We start from the raw sequence: 5,787 nt of genomic DNA on the forward strand, positions 1-5,787 counted from the left end.
TTGATTATAAATGAATTTGGATTCTACACTTGTGCAAAAGGAAATATCATCTACCATTAGATAATCACTAGTTATGGCTGGTACTTATAGTGGCTATCTTTGGTGTGAAAGCTATAAATAATCAAAAGTTGCTGTGAGTCTTAACTACTCTGGATCATACCTTGCCACTTGGATTTGTTTTTAACAAATATTCATTTTGAGAGCAACATGTCTCTGATACAAAATGGAAAAAAAAATCAACAAACCATAAAGAATTCTTTCTACCTATTATTAGATTAAACAGTAGTAATTATTTCTTAAGCGGCGACTTATGGGACATCATCCAGTTTTGCTTCTGCTTTTAACTTACTGCTTTCAATGTCATTGTATGTGTATTGTTTTTATGATTTTAAATATTTTGTGATGTTATCTCTCTTTTTTATGTAGTTTCTTAAAAGGATCACCCTACACCAGGACTGCCTCCATCATGTACAATCAGAGTGTGATAAGGAAGACTTTCAAGTGAGGTTCATCATTGATACCATTGGTAAGATGTAAAAAAAAAATCAATTAATGCCTTTTTAGGACATTCTGTATGATAGTGCATCAAATTCAGGTGGGAAATGATCCACAGCTTAAACTATAAAACTAACACTAAATATTTCAACTTGAACGTTGGTCAAATTGTTTTACTGACATTGGAGTACAGTATGTTAAAGGTAGTCTGTATTGGCCCTAAATTTTGGCATGCTTAAATTGCTAGAAGTTTTCAAAAAGTACTGACCTTGAGGTCTTTACTTTCCAAACTGTTCTCAAATTCTAAATGAACACACAAGACGACTGAAAGTCCCAGTGAGGTAAATTGATTTAGTTCCGATATGGAAAGTACCGCCATTTACTGTTGCTCAATGGAATACTATTATAAATACAAAGCAATTTTCCTTCCTGCCACTGGGATTGGGGTGGGGTGGGGGGATGAGGGGGTCATGCCCAGTGTCTCTCTCATTTTGTTTTGACCTTTTTGTGTGTGGGGGGGGTGCTCATTTAGAAGAGTTGGTCTTGATAACATTACTGTTTCATTATAATGATTGTACAGATGGAGGGATGGGGGTGAGCAGAAAGAAGGGAAATTATTTAAGAACAAAATCACTTTTAGAACACCAACTGTGTATGGCCTTCTGTGATTGTTCCCAATTCGATATGGAACGCGGGAGTGAGGCTGTCCAAGATTGAAGACATTGGACACAACATCAAAGAATTCTTCTATTTTCTTTCCCTGTATCAGAAAATCTTTTTCAATCCATTCCTTTTTTGATATCTTGACAGGAAGAGGAGTGTTTGCAACAAAGGAAATCAGGCAAGGTGATTTCTAGCTAGAGTATAGAGGAGAAATAATTTCTCCTGAGGTGGTATCCAAAATAGCTAGAACCAAGGAAGATGGCAACACCTTCATGTACTTTTATGAGAATGGTGGAACTATAGAATGGTAAGTTAAAATGTTTGCTTCCCATATTATGGTCTGTAATTGTTTATTTTTCTTTGACTATTCACAACATTAAGGATAACAATTTAAACTTTGAAATGCATATTTTGTTCTATAAATATTCACAAAATGGAGGGTTCGAATGTCACACTACTTGCTAATTTGTGAGTAGGATTTTATTATTACCAGGAGAAAATGAAAGGCACTACTATTTTTCATGGAGTAGCCTAAATTACCTGAGAATATTCGCTGCATATTTCTACAAATAAAACCTAGTCTACTTTCCAAAGATTTGTCTGATGGAGCGAGATATCACCTTTGAATTACACTGATTTTTCACCAGAAGTGGACTTGAAGCAAACGAGGGTGATGTCAGAGTTACGCACTGACAACAAAGCGTTTTTTTTACCTTTCACAAACTACTGTATGTTTGCACCTTGGAATGAATAACTTGCAAAGGGGAGTCATACTTGATGCTTGGGGTTGACTTTTGTGTGAAAAGAGACAACTTCAAATGTACATCAAAACATATGACTTGAATCAAATTCCTCCAGAATGTTACATTCATTTTCCTATTTAACCTGTCAAATATTCATTTTGGCTTGTACTATCATAAACCATGGGTGATCTGTCTATTTAGCTCTCTATACAGTGTTTCAACTTTTACAGTTGTTCAGTCCTGCTCCTTTGGTTTCATAGTCATTCTGAATTGTTTTATAATCCACTTAAACTTTCAATTTGTTGCCCTCAGTATTGATGCTACAGACACAGCCTGTGTTGCAAAGATGGTAAATGATGAGATTGGCAGGGAGGCCAATTCTGTTATGAAGAAACAGATACTTGAATGAAGAGTCTGTCTCTGTTTGTTTGCCCTAAAAGACATGAAACATGGTCAAGAACTCCGGTACGACTATGGGCAAACAGATTTACCGTGGAGAAAGAAGGTAAGAAAGAAATTGCAAGGCATGAGTAAAAAATCACTGGTTTGTTAAAGTTTAATAGGGTATGGAGAAACATCTTAAAGATAAAGTCTTGGTCATGATGTTTTTTTTCAGATTTTAACTTGTGAAAGTTCATATCAGCATTAAGGAAAACTGAATGGATATTGCAACTGTTTCCACATTATGTAGGGAACAGAGTGGTATGTTGTAACTGAACTGTGTAGACTGGCGATAAAAACACTGCTGGCACTAAACACATTTCTAATGTAAAAGATAAGTTTAAAAACCCTTTCTGCTTGAATGAGATTTGATTGAGGAAACCTTGGATGTTGTCGTAACCTCATTATTCAATTGCAACTATTTTTTGTGGTTTGACACATTTCATAACATTTTTTTAATTTAACCTTTGTGTTAGTTTATACTAATATCACCTTAATACCTTCCCTGGAGTTCAGTACTTGTCTTACAGTACTGATACTTAGCTATGCATGTGACTATGAAGAAGACAAATATGTGCTGTGAAAGCCGAGCACAAGACTCCTTTGATGTTTGTAAAACCATAAAAAAAAGGCATGAAGAAAACTGCCCAAAGCTTCAAGTTTCCTTCCTTATTTCGAAGATAAGAATTTATGGAAATTATTAAAAATAAGAAAACTTTTGAACTGTTCTAGACCTACCACGATTTGGACCCTAAACCAAGACCCAGAGAATTATAAAATTTATAATTTGAAGCAGTGTTAATATCACCTTTCATGGGATTAATAGTAAGGTACATAACCGTGAGAATCTGTAAGATAAAATATATACTTATACAGCAAAATAGTTCAATCTACTTGCTTCTGAACTAAACAGTGAGGGTGGTGTCTTAATTTAACAAATTGTAATGGAAGTTGTCAATACTTGGTAAACTATTTACGAGCTAATAGTGGCCAAACATGATGTGGTAGGAATTAGAAAATATGCAATGAAATATAAGCAAGAAATTTTTGGCACAGAAATAAATGAATTTATAACAACCTTCAAGAATATCAGCTTAACCACCAATATGTGCTAGAAATGAAATAATGGTCACTTATGCTCTTTGCTTCATTCCTCAAACTACTATTCTGTAGCACAAAATTTTTAGAACCATTTGTCGTGAATAATCTTTCTCTTCTCAAAACAATAAATAAAAGGTGTTACTGTAAGTTAAATGAAAACAAATGAATGTATGATCTTATATTTCTCAAGTTTATTTTCCTTTAATAATGTTGAAATCAAATACAGTATTACAAAACGATATCATGCAGTGTATGAAATATTACAAACCTCGGTCCCTGGCACCAAATGTTCCTATTTTCACCCATCAATCCTCGTCTACCCCCTCCCCACCCCACTCACAATCACTACTTACCCATCTAGTAACCTTTATTTACATAAACAGATTAATAGGGAAATATTCTAAATCTGTTGCATGATATGGATAAAATTGAAAGCAAATAGTTAATAGCCATCTCTGTAATTTCTTCCTCAAAAGAAAGAACTATTTCACACGTTTTTGTAGAAAAATAATTATTAAAAGTTTACTTTTAAAAATAATAACAACAACTATTGCAAAATAATATATACAGTATCTGTGAAGTTAAGATTTCCCTCTACCAGTAAAAAACAGAACACTATTTAAAACAAAAATAGGACAAAATGTACCACAAAAAAACAAAAAATCTTGCTTTTGTTTGAGATCTTGAACATAACATACATCGCATGCATCTTGCTCATGTCCAGATGTTTAAAGGAGCATTTTGAGGAAAAATTTAACAAATTTTCTGCCCTGTCAAGATACTAAAATCCCATGCCAATGAAGGTCATTAATTTCACTAGACAACTTCAACCTAAAATAATGTATTCCAAGTGGAACAATTTCAAACATTATCAATGTGATTTCTGTGCCTGAAATATGAAAAATGTCTTGAGTGTTAACTATGGAAGATCATTGGATTTGTTCACCACTTTAACCACTGTAGGCTTGATTAAATTTACAATTAAATGCATAAAGCTTCTGTAATTGCTTCAAGAAAGTTGTTGTTTTTGGTTGAAAGCAATTTATTCCTTTTCTCCCATGTTGTAAGTCCTATTCATATAGGGTAAAATGAATTGGTTTGTTTACGAGGTAAACACCCCCCCCCCACCCCAATACAGAAATCATTGATACAAATATGTAGCTAACCTGTTGCATTATTGTTCAAAATTATACATGGCTTTAGAACTCATTTGTATACATTGACTCAAGTTCTGCTTGTGTTAATTCTAGTTAAGAATGAAACTTCATGTCTTCCTATGGCATATATACATTTTTGTTACATGCGCAGTTTTATCAAGTTTTTTGAAACACACTTAGAAGGAAGTGAAAATACAAGGAACTCTTTTTTCTGATACAACAAATTTGTTACCATCGAAGAACAGAAAGTAAAACCCAAAGTGTGTATCGCAGTCTAAGAAGTAAAATACTAAACTTTGTCACACAAAAGAGAAAAAAACTTTATGAAATGTTGGTCCGTCAAATGTAATACAAACTATTCCTGTGTAAATAAAAAAATATCTACAATGGCAGAAAAGGAGACAAAAGTCCTCCAATCAATTCTGGGATACATATAAATATTGCAAAATTATGAGGAGATATCAGATATGGAAAAGTTATCCTGTGTGACATATTGACTTTTAATTTTGGGGATTAACCTTGAATAAATAGAAAGGAAATGCATTTCTTTTTCAAATGTTGAAAAAAATAGCCATCGCAATGAGCACTCAATCCATAACTTATTAAGATTTAATACAAACCAATGACCTAGTTTTATGATCGCATTGTAATGAGTGACCATTTAGCAGTACATGTAATTATCCAGCAATGAGCTATTTCATAGACCCATTGAAAGTAGTGACCATTTAGCAGAACGTGTAATTATCCAGCAATGAGCTACTTTGTAGACCCATTGAAATTGGTGACAATTTAGCAGTACGCGTAATTATCCAGCAATGAGCTATTTCATAGACCCATTGTAATTAATGACCATTTAGCAGTACACGTAATTATCCAGCAATGAGCTATTGAAATTAGTGACCATTTAGCAGTATGTGTAATTATCCAGCAATGAGCTATTTAATAGACCCCATTGTAATTAATGACCATTTAGCAGTACGCGTAATTATCCAGCAATGAGTTATTTCGTAGACTCATTGAAATTAGTGACCATTTAGCAGTATGTGTAATTATCCAGCAATGAGCTTTTTAATAGACCCCATTGTAATGAGTAACCATTTAGCAGTATGTGTTTTCTATTGTCTATTATCTATTGTTGTTACATTGCAAGACAATATTACAACTGTATTATTCATTATGAGAATTGA

The sequence above is a fragment of the Apostichopus japonicus genome, chromosome 19 (genome assembly GCF_037975245.1).
Source record: "Apostichopus japonicus isolate 1M-3 chromosome 19, ASM3797524v1, whole genome shotgun sequence".
NCBI classification, from domain to species: Eukaryota; Metazoa; Echinodermata; class Holothuroidea; order Aspidochirotida; family Stichopodidae; genus Apostichopus; species Apostichopus japonicus.